An 18,885-nucleotide genomic window follows, 5' to 3' on the forward strand; every position below is an offset into this window, starting at 1 on the left:
CTCCATTTGCGATAAGGTTGGTTGTTTAGCCTTCCCTGGATTATCCAAGAATCCCATGAGACCCGTGAAGGCAAGTGGATCCCCTTGTTCTGTCCCTCTAGCTCAATAACCCTATGGATGACCTCACAAACTCTTTGTTGTTGATCCTCTACACTAGTAGCACCCGTTGTGGATTATAGGACATCTAACCAACCCACGTGATAGTTGTGACCTATGTATAGGTCGGTTAGAATTTTCGTTTGCAGTTCATACTCCCAATTCTCATTTAGGAACGCTCCATCTAGGATTGAGGTGCTAGGGGTGTTCTTTGAACTAGATGCAATGTGGCTCTCTATGGTTTGACCCTTAGTGGTCGCTAATTCAGGAGCACCCGATTACTCTCCTAGCAAGGATATTGACATGGGGCTTTCGCTTTTAACTCTCTTCATTGCTTCGCCTTGCGTAAGCTCTCAATTTCCTTTTCCCTAGCCGCAATGATATATCGCTCAACCTCTTGCACTTCGGCAAGGCTTCTACCATTAGGTAATATAACCTCGGAGGGGGATAGCTCTGAAGAGTTAGGGGGTGCAGTGTGAATGGAGTATTCACATGCACACTCTCCAGGAGCATGGGGTCTACGTTGGTCATGAATGGTGAATGTACTTCCCCACCCCCCTCATTTACATCGTTAACTCCATGTTTGGAGTGAGTGGCTCTACTAAAGGTTTCCTTCAAGCGACTAAGTACACTCGGCCCGGACCGTGGGTCATGGCATGCATGTCTTGGCTTGAGCTATCGGGATTAGGCATTGGGTAACCCTCCATGACGTCATAGTCAGAGGAAGATTCACTAGACACAATATGCGGGTCCTGAGTGGTACTGCCTAGGGTTCCTGCTGAGGGCCTAGAGCCTATGGTAGAGGAATAATAAGAGCCCGCGTAAACACAGACACACTCGATGTGCTCGTCCTGTAGCACACGACGAGAGCATAGGTGCATGTGACCTCAACACTCTAGAAGTGTTGGTGAGTGCTCGTGAAGGCCGCTCACCTAGTTTTTTAGGTGTTTACAACCCAATTTTTTTTGTATTTTTGGTCCCTTTTTTAATAAAGTGAGCCATGGAATATGGCGTATAATAGCTCAAAACAAGCGTCTTGGCTAGAGGGACGGGCCGTGCTTTACAGCCCCCAATTTGGTTACGTACAGCCCTCAGAATCCTAAAACTAATCTTTTCCTAGGTGGGGAGAGGGCTAGAATTAGTAAGTCCAAAGGGTGAGTGGATGGTGGAGGACCTGAGGAACTTGTCTCACATGCCCTCCCTTCACTTGAGATCCTAATCTTTTTATATAAGGTAGTGTGAGTAGTATATCATAAGACTGAGGACTGAGGCCTGGGCCTGGGCTTGGGCTTGGGCTTGGGGAAAGATCCCGATCCCTTCCTTTTAGAATAATATTTTTTAATTTTAATTTTCAAATTTCTTTTTAGTCCCAAATATCTCGAGTGTCTTTTTTTTATTAAAAAAATTTAAAAAAATGTTATTTTTTTTCAAAAAAAATCTGAAGATAATGTGACCGCGTGGACGTCGAGCTCTTACGCGCACACAGCAGCACCTAGGAGCTCTGTCTAACCTCCTTGCAACTAATTAACAGCTAATTAGAAGTTAATTATTGTATAACACAGAATTACATACTCGCACACAGTCAACCTTTGTTGCTCACTGTCTAGTCTACTTCTCACCGTCTACACTCACTAACAACTCTACTAACACCTACACAATATAGATCTTGCAAAACTAACAAAAAACAGTACAATGCAGCACTAACAGAGCTTACAGCTACTAACAAAATCTGCCAAAAACTTGCTAATCTACCCTTTACAGTCACTACACAGTTCTCACAGAACTCAACAAAAAACAGAAAACGGATGGAAGAAAAGCTTCCACAAGTAGCACTAAGTGCTCCTCAAGCTAATGCAAGGTTGTCTCCGACAGTGGCGCCAAATATGTACGCTTAGCTAAACGTGTCAAAGGTGGGAACTTGCTTGTGCACTCTGTGCAAGCCTCGAAAGGCTGCAAACACACAGCTAGAGAATCCTAGCAATCTCAAAGAACAATGGTGTGTCACTCATCTCTCAATGCTACCGTCGTGAAGGATCCTGTGTTGCGAAGAAGAAGGAGTTGCCATTGATGTCGCGCTCTACTGCCTTGTCACTACCGATGTCGCCGCAATGCTCGATCACACACCTCTCTCTCTCTCTCTCTCTCTCTCTCTCTCTCTCTCTCTCTCTCTCTCTCTCTCTCTCTCTCTCTCTCTCTCTCTCTCTCTCTCTCTCTCTCTGTGTGTGGCATACACACACACACATAGAAGGAGAAGGAGACAGATATGGAGCAAGAGCACTTCTTAGCTTACACCTCGCAGAATGATGGTCTTTAGGTCAAATGGACCTTATATACGAGTTTAACCCGTTCACACATGGGCGCCCACAGTGGCTGGTCAAAGTAAAAATAGTATCAAATGAGATATGTGGTGCGCCTCTCATCGGCGATCACCCGAGCACCTATAGGACCGACAAGCCCGGTCTCTGACTCAAAACAATGTGATATCCATGGATGTTTACTGGGCCGACGCCCATTTTCCGGGGTCACACCAAGCGATGGGGAGCGTTGAAAATACACCAAGCCTCCTATTTGCTCGGTGTTGACTCCACTATCGCATGTAATGAAGTTAACACGTAGGTCAACGCCAAGTGATAGGGAGCGTTGGGCAATCCCCAAGCTTCCAATTCACCCAGTATTGACGACACTGCATGACTTGTAATCACATCACCAAACGGGTTTCCATCGTCGGTTACACCAAGGTCAACACCAAGCGATAGGGAGCGTCGGGCAGTCCCCAAGCTTCCTATTGGCCCAATATTGACTCCACTATCCCAAGGTCTTTACTGTTGTTTGTAATGGCTTTAACACCAAGGTCAACGCCAAGCAATAGGGAGCGTTGGGCAGTCCCCAAGCTTCCTATTCGCCCAATATTGACTCCACTGTCTAACTTGTCGGTTAAGAGCCATCCACTTCCCATGCTTGCCATGCAATATAGACAAGGGTACTTTGTGTTCGGACCACCGCATACACCAAACATGCTCTTCAATGCTTTGAGATTGGCACTCAGGTGCCATCCACTGTGTAAACACCCATGCCATCTATCTATAGCTGTTCACTTGCATTCTGGCTTTCTATCACAGAGGGATGTGGGTTTGTGAAAAGAGCCTTTTTAGTGTCTCATGACTCTCTGCAAGAACTTGAGCGGAACCAATCCACCATAGTTCCATTTCAGATTGAGTTTTGTAATATGGAGATGTCACCCTACCCATGCTATAGTTCAAAGCTCTATCCATTAAAGAAATAGAGACTCTTTCCATCTTTTAGCTTTTTTGAATTTGTGCCTCATCAAGTTTTAGTACAAATTTAAGCTTTCCTTCACACTCATCTTCCTTTATCTTGTAATATTTGATCATAGCAGATTTGACTTTTTTTTACATCCATCCATATATTATTAAATACATTTTACTCAAAAAAAAAGATTTCTTTTTTTGTTTCTCATATGGCATTGAGCTTAATGTTTGGGTGGAACTTGTGATTAGATGGGGGATGTGTCTCACTCATTTTGAGCTTGTAAAAAGGTCAGTGCAAAAGGTTTGATGGAATAAGAAATAGAGAATGGTGAATCTTTTTGATAGGTGCAATGGCAGAAGGCGCTTAAGCTTGTGAGGTCACATGATAAGAGTCTAACAAAATACTGTGAGAGAGAGAAGAGGGAAAGGTGCAATGGCAGAAGGCGATTAAGCTTGTGAGGTCACGTGATAAGAGTCTAACAAAATACTATGAGAGAGAGAAGAGGGAAAGGGGGGGAAGAAAAAAGGGGGGAAGTGACTTGAATGAGGATCAAAAACCCCGGATAAACAAAGAAGGAATAAAGTGAAAACGACATCCTCTGTTGTATCCAGTGGGATATGCACCAAGATATCCTTTAAATGGCATTCCCCTTCTTTAATATCCAAAACGGCCAATTTTGGAGCCGTTTTGACCGTCAAAAGTTCCGCTAATTAGTAAGTTAACCAATTCCTTACACAACCCTTTTTGAGACTTTTTTGGCCATAATGGGATGGTTGCCATGCAATTAGAATATGATGCACTTATAGAAAATGATACATGGACTTTATGTGATTCAGATCCATTATCCATAAAAATCTCCCTCTAGAGCTCGCTCCATACCCTTACTCATCAGCACCTCAGACATGGTCGTGTGTTGGCAACCACCAAAAGAAGAGAAAAATACTAGGTTGTCAACACCAAAATACACACTCTTCCCAAATTATGATATCAAAGCCCCCACTCATTGTTTTTGGTTTGGCATCAACAATATTGGTCACAAGGTTCTTGGCCCCTTCTGGAAACCAAAGTGGGAAAGTAAAAATGGCTCCTTCGACTTGTAAATTCAAAAAACCACTAGAATGCGAGATCATCAAGGTATTTAAAATAGTGTAAAGAAATTTAGTTGACAACACTTCTTGTACAACTCAATGGTGTTGAGCTCATCAAAGGGGAGAAACCCAACCAAAAGAACATAAAGTATTGAGCATGTGTAATATAGTTTGGAAGTCATGAAACTGTGATAGATAAATCTTGTATGATTGATAGTGTTAATCTCTTTGGAGGTTAGCACCCAAGGTGTAGATGCATACTCTTTTTGAATTGTCACTTGATCAACATCGGGCCACAAGTTGTGCTTGTAATTTTGCTCTTTTAAGTCATTTCTAGCTATCTCCATGTCCTTCAAGCCAACAAGATGTTTCCACAAAGAGTGACCTACATTCTTGAATATATGCATAAGATTAAGAAGATGAGAGATCTTTAAATCTTTGAATATTTTGCAGGCTTGTGCTGCATCCTCACACTACTCACCTTTGTGTGTTGATAGACAAGAGCACAACAACTTTGATAGTGATAGCCATCAGAGGCAATAGATGGCGTTTTTTTTATTTTAGAGAGATTCATCATTTGCAGGATTGATATTGTATGAATATAGTTTTGATCTATATATTCACTTTGTTTAAGTTTATTTTCAATTGATGAATAAGTAGAAAAAGAATACCATGACGATCCATACTTTTGATTTTGTTGGAGCATCGATACTTTAGTCATCGATTGCCTTTTGTTATGTGTATATAAAATATTCTTAATTGTACAATGTCCGCTCTTAGTGTGTGTGTTTGTGTGTGTTGTTATGCATGATTTACACATGTGTATGTGCTTATGCGTGATTGACGTGTGTGTATGTGTGTGTATGACGTGTATGATATGTGTGTGTGTGTACAATGTGTATGTGTGTATAATGTGTGTCACTATGCACGCATGAGAGAGAGAGAGAGAGAGAGAGAACTTGCTTGTCGAGAGCTCCTTGTTACCATATACATGTGGTAGTGATGTGTGTGAACACACTAGGACCGTTGGGGCATTTTTTCCCTCCTTAGGAGGTTTTTTCCCCCATGCATTGTATATACACCCATCACTCTAGGGCTATCTATCTTTCCATTGCACACTAAGTTATACACTCTCTAGCTTGGTCTGCTCAGAATTTTGATTTGGGCTCATTTCAACCTCCGTTCCCACTACAGGCAATACTGCACAGGCTATTTCGTCATTTTGTGCAGAATTTATGTCAGTGCCGTTTTCTGCATAACAGGTGCCTTATAGTCTTCTACGGTTTGTACTATATAGCATAGGTTGTTCCCGCTCCGTTTCTCCTATTTTCGGGCAATTTTCACATCAGGTGTAGCATTTACCATGGCTGACAACAACAACATAGATGTGTTCAAGATGTTTGCTTCTGAGGACAGGTTGGATAGGGACAACTACCCTATGTGGGCTTATATGATGCAACATGTTCTTGTGTCAAAGGGTGTCTGGAACATTGTGCAGGGCATTGATGTACGTCCTGGTTCTGAGGATGTAGGCGATGTTGAGGATGTTGCAGATCTTGCTGCAAGGATTGCAGCTGTTAGAGTTGTTTTGCCTACAACAGAACAAGCTCGTTGGGATATTAAGAATGCGCAGGCTCATGCATTGATTGCGTTGTCTATGAAGCGCACCATTGTTCCTCACATCCGTTCAGCAAAATATGCAAAACAGGCTTGGGATATTCTAGCAGGTCTTTATGCAAGCCGCAATGAGGCTAAAATTGCTTTGCTGCGTAAAGAGCTGGAGTCGAAGATTATGCATGAGGAAGATGATATGGACACTTTCCTTGCTAGTGTCAAGGATATCAATGAGCAACTTATTTCTGCAATTGAAGTCATTTCAGACAGTTCCCTTGTGCATACTGTTCTTGATGCCTTACCAGATTCTTACCAGACTTTTGCTAGTACTTGGAGACTGATGACCCAAGGAAATCATGAAGTTGTCAAGTTTGATGCATTATGCACATTGCTGTTGCAAGAGTCACTTTCTAGAAAAAAAAGGACTAGTCAATGTGCAATTGAACAGGCTTTTATTGCTTCTCAAAGAAAGGGTGGTAACAGTAATGCGGCCACTTCTTATGGTTCTGCTGCGAGTGGCAAAAATTCTGTTCCTAATGCTTCTGCTGGCAGTACTTCGTCTGGCAATTCTGGTGATAAGGGAAAAAAGAAGACGCGTTGCCATTATTGTAAAGCCAATGATCACTTGATCAAGTCATGTCCTAAGTTGAAGGCCAAAGAGGCTAAGAAGAAAGAGGGTGGTTCCACTCCAAATGCTAGTTCCACTACAAATGCAGCCATTGTTGAGTCTTTTGTGAAAGGAGACTGTGTTGCTGATGTTGATGCAGAATGGGTATTTAGCGCAGAGTGCACTTACAATCCTGTTGTCCATGATGCATGCTTGTCAGTTGCTGCAGATTCACATGTGTGGTATTTCGGCAGTGGTGCTACAAAGCACATTACCTCACATCATGAATTGTTTACCTCTCTCGAGTCTGTCCCTCATGGGAATTCAGTCACTTGTGCCAACAACGCCTCTTATCCAGTTCAGGGAGTTGGAAAGATTGTGCTTACTGCTGCTAATGGCAGTTCTTTTACACTTGTTGATGCACTTTATGTACCTGGGATCAAGAAGAATCTCTTGTCTGTATCCGCACTTGCTAGACTTGGACTTGTAGTCAAATTTGTGGATAACAGATATACAGTTCATGATCTCAGTTTTGGTGATGAAATTGTTGCATCTCGGCTTTTGTGCCGTGGGCTGTATAAGCTCACTTTGTATGACAAGTGTGGACAAAATTTTGCAAATGCTATTGGAGATTCAAGGGCTATTTCAGATGCAAAACTTTGGCATGCACGTTTTGGTCATCTGAATTTTGCCAGTTTGCTGCGTTTGCAGAAATCTGATGTGGTTGCTTCTTTGCCACCTCTTGAAGCACCTGTCAAACATGTTTGTGAAGGCTGTATTTTGGGTAAGATGCAGCGTTCTAAATTCCAAAGGATGGTTCAGTTCGGGCTACATGCAGGTTGCAGCTTGTGCATAGTGATGTTTGTGGGCCCATGCAAACTCCGTCCTTGGGCAATTACCTGTACTTCGTGACTTTCATTGATGATTACTCCAGGCATGCATGGGTATTTCCACTTAAAGCAAAGTCCGAAGTTTTTATGTGCTTCAAACAATTTCTGGCTATGGCTGAAAATGTCTCGAAATGTACTATGGGCACCCTCCGTTCCGATCGAGGGGGGGAGTATATGTCTCATGAATTTAATGCATTTCTAGCTAGTCGTGGGATAAAACACCAATGTACAGTGCCTTATACACCTCAGCAAAATGGTGTTGCTGAGAGGAAAAACAGGTCACTGACGGAAATGGCATGATGTATGGTCAAAAGTCAAGCTTTGCCGCATTCTTTTTGGCTTGAGGCCATTATGTGTGCCACTTATGTACTTAACAAGTGTCCTACGAAAGCTTTGCAGTCTATTACTCCATATGAAGCATGGCATGATAGAAAGCCTTCTATTGAGAACATGCGTGTTTTGGCTGTTTGGCATATACTTTGGTGCCACAAGTGCAGTGCAGAAAATTGGATGATAAGGCTGTCAAATGTATTTTTGTTGGTTATAGTGCTGAAAGCAAAGGTTACAAGTTGTATCATCCGCAAACAAAACGTATTCTAGTTTCTTGGGATGTAGTGTTTGTGGAAGATTCTGTTTAGCCCTTGTTGTCATGTACTAGAAACAGTAATGTAAGCTCACAGGACATTTATGACACTTTGTTGCCTCTTTTCAGTGGTGGAAATACGAATGTAAGTTCCAATAAGGCAAATGTACAGCCTATGGGGGTTTCTAAAAATGTTTTAGATCAGCCTATTACTGATGCAGATGTACATGATGTACTTGATGAGGCAAGGGCTGAAAATGAGCAGGCTAGAGGTATGCCAAAATGGCTAGTGCACACTTTGCGTGACAGTAAATTGGATGCACCTTTGTCTAGTAGTACTCGTTCAGGCTCTCGCCATGCATCTTATGCATCAGATTGTTATGCTTTGGCTGTGTCTAGCTTACATGATGTTGAGGAGCCTCTGTCTTTTGATGAAGCACAGAATTCAGAAAATTGGATGGCTGCCATGCAATCGGAATATGATGCACTTATAGAAAATGACACATGGACTTTATGTGATTTGCCTCCTGGCAAAAAGGCCATTGGTACGAAGTGGGTTTACAAGTTGAAACGCAAGCCGGATGGTGAGATCGATTGCCATAAGGCTCGACTTGTTGCAAAGGGTTATGCACAGCAAAAAGGCATAGATTATGAAGAGACTTTTGCTCCCACTTGTCGTATGACTATTGTGCGTTTTCTATGTGCATTGGCAGCTCATTTTGGTTGGGATGTACATCAATTAGACATTGTTACTGCTTTCTTGAATGGTGACATATTTGAGGAAGTTTATGTAACGCAGCCTCGCGGTTTCGTCATAAAAGGACAAGAAGACAAAGTGTGCAAATGTAACAAGGCTTTGTATGGGTTGAAGCAATCTCCTCGTGCTTGGTATGAGAAAGCTGACACTCATTTGGTCAAACAAGGCTTTCGTAACAGTCCAACAGAAAGCACATTGTATGTAAAGCGTGAGGGTGATGTACTTCTCATTGTGGTTCTTTATGTTGATGATTTGCTGATCACTGGACCAAATGAGAGACACATTGCTGAATTTAAGGCTGATTTGAATGCTACTTTCAAGATGAAAGATTTGGGGATGTTGCATCATTACTTGGGTATACAGTTTAAGCAGTGTGATGGTGGTATTGCCTTGTGTCAGAAAAGTTACATAGAGACATTGCTATGTAAGTTTGGACTTGAGGATTGCAAACCTATTGCCACTCCCATACAGGTTTGAAGTTAAGTCTACATGATGCTGGCGATCCTGCTGATGTCACTCTTTATCAAACTGTTGTTGGCTGCCTCATTTATGTATGCAACACGAGGCCGGATATTCAGTTTGCAGTCTCACAGGTCAGCAGATTTATGCATAGCCCAGGGTCTAAGCATTGGCAGGCTGTCAAGAGGATTTTCCGCTACCTTAGTGGCACTTTACATCTTGGCTTGTTTTATCCCAAGGGGGGATCATTTCCGCCAGACTTACATGCTTTTTCGGACTCAGATTGGGCTGGTTGTTTTGACACGCGAGTGTCCACAAGTGGTTTTTGTTTCATGCTTGGCAGTTCATGTATATCTTGGTTGAGCAAGAAGCAACCTACTGTGGCCACTTCGAGTTCTGAGGCTGAGTACAAGGCAGTCTTCACAACTACGGTTGAGTGTGTATGGCTCAGACGCCTTATGGCTGATTTGGGTGTTGGACAGGACACTGCCAACACTATCTACACTGACAGTCAGAGCGCATTGGCAGTTACGAGGAACCCAGTTTTTCATGCTCGCACAAAGCACATTGGCAGTTGCGAGGAACCCAGTTTTTCATGCTTGCACAAAGCACATTGAGGTGCATTACCACTATGTTAGGGAGAGGCTCTCAGCAGGAGAGATCAGCTTGGCTTATGTGCCAACACAGGACAACCTTGCAAATCTTTTCACAAAGGCATTGTCTCGTGAGAAGCTTGAAGCTTTCCGCAAAGCTTTGGGCTTACTCCCCTTTGTGGATTGATCATGTCCTCAGGGCATGGCACTTCCCTTTACTCATGTGCCAACTCTCGTTCACCGCATCACTCCAGGGGGGATTTGTTACCATATACATGTGGTAGTGATGTGTGTGAACACACTAGGACCGCCGGGGCATTTTTTCCCTCCTTAAGAGGTTTTTCCCCCCGTGCATTGTATATACACCCATCACTCTAGGGCTATCTATCTTTCCATTGCACACTAAGTTATACACTCTCTATTGTGTGCCTTGAGCTTCCTTCGTCTTCTCCAAGCTGTGTGTGTTTCTCTGCAACCCTAATTCCAACACTCCTTGCATTTGCTGATAAAAATATAACATCACGGCATCACTTAAGCAATGCCATTATGTTGAGGCATCACCTAGCTAGTAAATTTCTTGGTTCCGCTTAAGTGACACATGTCATCTCTGAGGTCCCTCTTGGGGCTAGTGCCCCCTCTAGGACCTCCTATCCGATACCTAGTGCGAGAAGGTGGCGGGAAACTATCGTACACAAAATATCATAAGAATTTTTTTTGTGGGATCCTACACTTGTACTTATCAAGGGAATCTCTTGTAAGCCTTGGTTTCAAAACTAAAAAAGCATCTCATCATGGGTAGAGATTGACTGTGTTAAGTGGTATGAGCTGGCAAAATCACATGAGTGTTACACCTCCACTTCTTGCATGGCAGCAGGGCTGTCTTGTATTTTCACCCCCATCACCCCACTCTTCACAAGTAGAAAAAACTCCCATCATAATTGAAGATTTCAATACACGGACCCACCTCTCTTATGCTATTTAAAAGCATGTGCATGGAATCCATAGTGCTTAAGGCTAGAAGCTATCCTGCTTGGTCCTTACATCGCCAGCAAAAGCCTCCCAACCATGGCTAATCAAGTCCCCCAAAAGCCTATAGCCCATATTATGTTGATATCAATAACATGTGTATTGTTTTATGAAACCTGCAATCCATAAATAAAGTTGTTTTATTTATGATGGATGTAGGTAAGAGGGACAATGCTTGCATAGGATGGCACTTGGTTAAATAAAAGGGGATTAGCCAACACTACCATGGGGAACATAGTCTATTGTACCACCTGCCTTTACAATTCGAATATTGTTACGTTTTGCATTTCTATAGATGGTCTTATTGATGTGGTTATTTTTTTCCATTGCTTACACACACACTTATGCTAGTTATATTGATGGTACTTTCATCTCAGATCTCTTCTACCTTTAAAAAAATTCCTTTTTTAGTAGTATTTGCTTGCTACAATACTGACCTTGAAGGATTTTTAACCTAGAAAGACTACTCTAGCAATAGATTCCAAGTTCCTTTTTTATCTAATTCAGGATCTAAACTCTATATCACTACTATATTTCCATTACCTCTATTGTGTATGGTTGCCTTACTAGTCTTGTTGAGCCCCCATACACACTAGCAATATCTTGTGTGTTGCTCCTTCAAGACACCTCATGTGATTGCACCCAACCAGAATTATATATTAAAAAATCAACTTTGCTTAAAATTTTGGAGGTATTCTTTTAAAACCCTTTCATCATAAAACTGGGCGTTCTTTCAAACCCCTTTCATCAATTTTGCTTGTAGCAATAGCTTAGCATGTGCTCACTCTCTCCCTCCCTTCACTTTTCCCTACCCTACATGGGTTGAATTTGATATTGAGCATGCCTAATTGCTCTCTCCTCTTGGTGCTGATGCCACACTGCACAGTCCACTATTTCTACCCCCTCTCTTGACTCCTTTACTTCGTGCATTCATTTACTTTGGTTCTTTCAAAGCTACACACACACACACACACACACACACACACACACACACACACACACACACACACACACACAAGATATACACATTGTCCTTGACTACCTTGGTTTGCTTATCTTTGCTCACACATCTACCACATGTAAACTCTATGGCCGAGATGCTCATTGATTGCTATGCAGATTTGCTCAAGTTTTGGAAGACTTGCTCAAGGCTTTGCAAAAAGCAGGTGTCATCCCTTTTCCAACTTCCAGTAATTATAAAAGTGAGTGATCTCTATCCCTCAATTAGTCTTGTGACCTATTTAAATCGAGTTTCTGCAAAGAGAGTTGAGAGTACAAGGAAGTAGTTCTTGAGGGAGATTGTTGAGCTATTGGGTATTGAATATTAACAGTTCTTTTGTGGGTCATTGTGGAACTTATGGAAAGGTATTCTTCTCAAGTCTTTAATTATGGAAAGTTATTCCTCTAAGACCTTACTTAGCTACAATAGCTATTGCCTTGATTTAGATTATACACTACTTTTGTTAAACCCTTTTGCTTTGGAATTTACTTTGGCACCTTGTCCTGGATATAGGCTTTTGAGTCTAAAATTGGTTAATGCTCTGGTTTTACTTTATCGACGTTCACTTGTGGGATTAGATGCACCATTTGTTCATGATTTTGTTGGTCATAATGTTGCACTTTACTAAGGTACATATTGCGTAATCCTATTTTCTTGGATGAATGGTTTCTACCTCACTTAATTGTTAAGATTTAGGTTTTATAATAATAATAAAAAGTGAGTGCGAAAGTAAGAGATATTTCAAAGAAATTTTTGTGCTAGCCCCTTATCAACACACGAAGTATGTGTTGATCGGGTTGGTGCTTGACTGTTGTAATTAACATTCTTTAACACTAGAATGGTAACCTAACAGGACATAAAAGTGTCCTTTCAGGGTTCTGGGAAAAATTTCCAAAACCATAGTAGATCCACTCATTTTGAAAAATCCTTTCACGAGCTTATACTTCAATAACTACTACATATGGAAAAAATGAGAAACTTGTAATTTTTCTCATCCCTTGGTCACTACAAGCCTCCAAAGTTGATGGACCAGTGCATTTTGCCCAAAACAGCAATTTCTTTACGATTGATTGCATATAAATAAGAGTGGGGATTTTTGTAGGACATGAGATAAAATGCCCTGTTAACTTCAATGGGTTGGTGACCAAAACATATGGTTGTTTTTACCTCACTAATTTTTTTTGGGAAAAAAATAGGTACAAAAAAGTTGCATTTTTGCCATTCGGCAGACCTATCATCAAAGTTTCTATAGTCACACTCAATACAAATACTATATACATGTTTTCTTAGTTACCTTTGGGCCTTTGGATTCAAAAGGAGCCATGGAGCATGTCAAAAGGATAATGGATCTCTTACAATCGGAACCTTGGGGGCAATGATAAAGTGCTAAATACAGCAAACATGAAAAACAGCAAACATGAAAAAACTGGGTTTAGCATTATGACCTCTAGAAACCCATAGAAACTACTCAATATCTAGCCAAGTTTGTAGTCTATGATTAGATATGGTTACTACCTACAAACTACACACAATTGGCCTAAGAAACTAGCAATATTGAGAAAGTTATACTTGCTACTCTAAAATGTATCGTATTCTTCAGCAATAAAAAAACTCAACCATCATCATATACTATGCTATATAGCATATTAGGTCCCCCAAAACTCAAGGAAGATTAGCTTTATGTTATACATTACACTTACACAATCAAAATTGAATTTGGATATCAAGAAAGCCACCAAAAAAATCATTAAAGTGCTAATTTTGGCCAAAAAACAGGATTATGCAATTCTTGTAAATTGGTCATAACTTTCAATTTTAACAGTTAGCTCTGCCTACAAGCATCAAAACATGTTGAGAACTATGAAGGCCTAACCTCTAACCATCTAAACCTCACAAACATGAAGTTTAGAGTGGTATAGTTGCCAAAAATTGAAAAAAAACCAAAAACAGGACCCGTTTTTTCACACAGTTTAGGTTCAAAAATGTTGTGCAAGAGTAAGGTTAATGGTGAGATCGATACTCCAAAAAAATGCTAAGTTTTTTTCAGCTCATAAGGCAACTTTGTGGATATATAGCACCTAGAAATTCATTTTCATACTCTTCAAATAATTCAAGCAAAATGGTCACTTAACAGGACACAAAAGTGTCCAAGGACATAAAAGTGTCTTGTTACCATTCTAGTGTTAAAACCTCTAAATGATTTACTTGAACTGATTTACATTATAAATTATGGGTCATGCAGTATTTTGGAACATGTGACGGCTAATAAAGTTAGTCTAGGTTTACTTTTATGACTTGTTTGTAAATCCCTTCACACTATCAAGCTATACATGTTCCATAACATACATTATGCTGATCATTTGTTGGGAAAGTTGCCTTGCTTCTACGTATTTTCTTGTTTACTGCTCTCATCCCCAATTGAGAATGTTGTGGATATTCTTAAGATTACTAGCTTTGATAAATGACCCCTAAATGACTCGTGCTACAATATGATAAAGCTTATGTGTTAGCTTGCTTATTGGACTCATGTTATTGTGATGTTATATTACACCAACTTTTTTGCTCGTATTTTGTATGTTTTTAAAATTTGAGGATATTACCTTCATGGCTTATAATTCCTCACACTCTTAAGATCCAATATTAAGCTCTATGTTTTAATATTATGTTATAATTTGGCAAGAATTGCCTATATAATTTGGACACAATTTTGTGTTGTTTTTTATAGGCCTTTGAATCCTACATCTTTATTGATTTTAAAGATTCTTTGTAGCCTCATAATGTCTTTTTTTTTGCTCGTATTGAGAATGCAATGACCACTGCCTTGAGAAATTTTTGAACTTTAAAAAAAGGCCCTATTTAGTTCTGATGACTAGCTCTTACCTAGTTTTGTGCTCAGTAACTTCCCCACTCTTTCTGTCTTCACTACTACCAGGAACTTGTGTATTAATTTTGAAGCCTTGGTAACTCTCTTACTACGGTATGGTTCCTTGTCTATCCCAAAGGAATTTGATGTGCTTGAATGAAGGATTTCACTTGATTGAAAGTATCCTCACAAAGTTGATAACATTGTTTTTTTTTCCTCCATGAGAAAGAGATAAGAGGAACTTGCCTACCTATGGTACCATCTTGCTAGCTTCAATTGATCTTGATAAATGTGGATGGAGATACACTAATGTACTATATTATAACATCTAATGCTTTGCCTAAAGGTTTTTGCCACATAAAGAGGCTCTTTATCGTTTACTCTTTGCATTAGGGCCAAAAGGGCCTCAAAAAGGGTTGTGTAAGGAATTGGTTAGCTTGCTAATTAGTGGAGCATTTGACGGTCAAAACGGCTCCAAATTTGACCGTTTTGGGTATTCAAAGCATATCTAAAGCATTTAAAGAGTATCTTGGTACAGGTCTTTCAATATGAGAAAAGGATGTCATTTTCACACTATTTTCTCCCCTACTGGATGGAATTGGAGCTGATCTCTTGAGACAGCTAATTCCAGTGTTGAAAGATTTCAGCTACTAGTATGGGAAGATTTCAGACAGCAGATTGAACAGGAATCAGAGACTAAACTGGAATGTGGATACTGAAATAAGAATCAGACTTAGGTACTGGAAATAAGGTTCAGATTCAGATTCAGATTCAGAAAACTGGACGAGAAGTAAGTATAACTGAAATATATGCCATGATTGGGGTTACAGATCAAGATTACAACGAATATGATTACAGAGAGAAAGTACAGTGACAATACTGCCAATGATTCTCAAGTACAATTATAGCCAAAGCGCTAACCCAAGTGATAACAATTGCCAGCCCGATTACGATGTAATGGGCCCTATTTATACACTTCGGGTTTACTGTAGTAATTACCATGGTAATTACTAAGTAGTTCGCTGCCCATCTTCTAAGAAGACGTTCCCACATAGTGACTTTCCATCCGTCTACATCCTTCCCTTCTTTCTTGAATTTTGGCAAGATTCCAAAATTTCTGAAAAAAAATTCCCCTGTCTGAATCTAATGTGAGACTGAAAAATCCATCATCTGGTTCTGATGTTGGGATGCCGGCTTGACTACTAATAGAATGGCCATTCAAAGATTACGAGTAGGAGTTCAAGAAGGACCAGGGATTGCGAGAGGTAGCGGAAAAGGCCAAGGTGGAGCTGTCATCTCTCCCTGCCTGCTGACAAGAAAAGTCGCCACTGAATTCTGAGATGGAACTACCCAGTATCCTTCCAATGGACCGTCTTTCGTTTGCCTTTACCTTTGGACCGGGACGGTGCCTAAGAAGTCCCAGTACCAGCATTCTCCTTCTGAATCAGTCGGTAAATGGCCTCTTGCTCAAGCTGATCCCGCCGGGCGGTGGTCATCTCTTCTTCATAAGGCGTGAGAGAATGATAGGTTTTGCTGTCAGGATCATAGAGTGTACGCCTGCCCTTACTCAGTCTGGTTCTGGCCAGCTTATGACAATGCGAAGCAGTATGGATCCATCCTTCTGGAAGAGGCTCATTAGTTTTGACTCGAGCTTCGAAAAGAATCTCAGCCATCTCCCTGTATTGTGGTGCCAGACCCGACTTTGCTGCAATGTCTTTTTCAGGAAATTTGGAAGATTCAACCATAAGTTGTAGCAACTGATTAGTAATCCTGGTTAGTCCTCTGACTTGAATCTTCCACTGGCCCATACACAGCTGGATCCTTTGCATCTCCTCTTTTAGTGCCTGAATGTCATTGATTTGGAGAGCATCATTGAACAACATCTGCCAAGTCTTCCATTCCACAATTGACCGCTCATACCAATCCTGAAGCTCATCAGTAATTTTGAAGTATGTGAGACGATCAACTGGTTCTTGATGTTGAGGATACAGTGCTGGAAAGAATCTTGGCAGCTCGGTTTCTCTTGTTGGAACAACATACAAGAGAACTGGAGAATCAGCTTGGTTCTCCTACTGCATCATCTTTCTGGTGATTCTCACTAGCTGGAACAGTGTTCGGAGAGCAGTTGCCTGTGCTCCGAATGACATTCTTGTCTGAGGTCCTCTACTAGTGGTTGTCTGTTCCTCAAGAATGGCTTTGACTCTCTGATCCAAAACACCTCTGGCAGTTTGCATTTGCACCAAAACTTTCTTGAGTTGTACCCTAACATCCTTCATACAGCGGTAAGTTGGTTTGTTACCCAGCAGAAGTTCCAGTTCCAGGGCTAGGGAGCGACAATCTGCTGTAGACTGCCTTTGCCAGTATGGGTTTACCACTCTCTCATCAGCATTGAGTATCCATTCAGGAACTCGTTCCAGCAGCTGGACTGTACTGGGATGCGCAGGTAGTCGGCAAGCTTCTTTATCATGGAAAGCTGTTGATTTCCAATGTTCTACCATTTCCCTGGCTCCCACATATAGCCTTTGAAATCTTTCCAAGTCAGTCAAGAGATCATCATCCACCAGATACTTTCTGGTGATGGAGGCATGTTGATGTCTCAATTGCCTATTCAGAGTAATGAGCTGCAGTGAATGCTGATGATCAGCAACTGGTCCCTCATCCTGTACTTTCATTTTCCCTTTAACATCTCTGTTGAGATGGGACTGATCAGTTGGCTAATTCCTAGTGTGACTGGGTTGCTGCTCTTCAGTCTGCTGGTTACCCGACTGGTGCTCTTTGTCTTGTCCTTCATACGGGCCCTCATTCTGATATGGCTGGTCTGGCTGTGACTGGCCTCCTTCATTTGGCCCTGTCCCACCAGTCCCAAGTCCTGGAGGTGGAGATGGTGGTGGGGCATCATCATCATCCTTTGTATGCCCAGCTTCTTGATCATCCTCCTCCTGATCAGCTTCATCTTCTTCGTCTTCTTCTTCCTCTTCCGGAGAAGTCTGCTGCTCAATATAATCCATTATAGCTTGGTTCATCAGAGCATTATTATACTCACTCACCTTGTCCTGCAAATCACTCTGCATACTTTCCATCAAGGACTTTAAATTCTCTAAATTGAAAACAACATTGCCTGATGGGTTTAAAATTTCAGACAAGCTATTGTAGATGTATCTTTCAGTCAGAGAAGCCTTCAGAGTTGTATGGTGCAGTAGCAGTTTTTTGATTTCCGCCCGCTTCATCCTGAGCATTGTTTCAGCCCACTCAGCAGCTCTCAGTCCTTCATTCCTTTGATTCTTGATAATCATTATTTCATATTCAACCTTTGCTAGCTTTGTGTTCAACAACTCATTAGTCCTTTCTGATTGAGCTTCCAGTACCCTATGTTGTATGTTCTGCTCTTCCTTGGCTTTTTGAAGCTTTTCAATCTGATGTTGTGCGTCTATCAAGTCATATTTGAGCTTTTTGACTTTCTCCTCTGATCCAGCAGCCTCCATCAGTTGTCCCATACAACTGACAATGGTATTCCAAGAAGACTGTATAAGGACTGGACATCTGTCTTTGACTGTAGTTGGATCAGAATCAGTAGGCTCATATATTGCCACTGGAGCCACATAGGGTAGAGTTGCATAATCAGCTTTGCTAAGCAGAAGATGCCCTTTCAATTGCTGAGTCTGCATTTGCTGCAACTTATCATGTTTTACCAGTTGCAGAAGGTTTCCAGTATCTGTAGGAACTCCACCAAGCAAAGTCGAGAATGATGGACCTTTGCCTTTGTCCAGTTAATTGGTCTACTATCTTCTCAACAATGACTGGCTTGCCATGATCTTTCCCAGACCCAGTAGCAACTGTATTCTTTACAACTGACTGGTCAAGCATAGTCTTCTGAGCAGATTGCTGCTCAGTCTGAGTCACTATAGCTTTCTCAGTGGTTACTGCCGTGCCCTGGCTTTGTATCTGCTTCAAAAATTCACTGATTTTTGTTAGTGTAATTTTTTGCTTCTTTGAACTGCCAGCCTCTTCTGCAGTTGCTTTCCTTTTCAGGTCGGTGGAA

General features: G+C 41.2%; 1 pseudogene; it reads right to left on the minus strand.

Moving 5' to 3' along the window:
• The window catches only part of LOC147425012 (uncharacterized), a 29,033-nt pseudogene extending 10,705 nt beyond the window's left edge, over positions 1 to 18,328 (minus strand).
• Between the last annotated feature and the right edge of the window lie 557 nt (positions 18,329 to 18,885).

This window comes from Adiantum capillus-veneris, chromosome 25 (assembly GCF_014529385.1).
Source record: "Adiantum capillus-veneris isolate H3 chromosome 25, ASM1452938v2, whole genome shotgun sequence".
NCBI lineage: Eukaryota > Viridiplantae > Streptophyta > Polypodiopsida > Polypodiales > Pteridaceae > Adiantum > Adiantum capillus-veneris.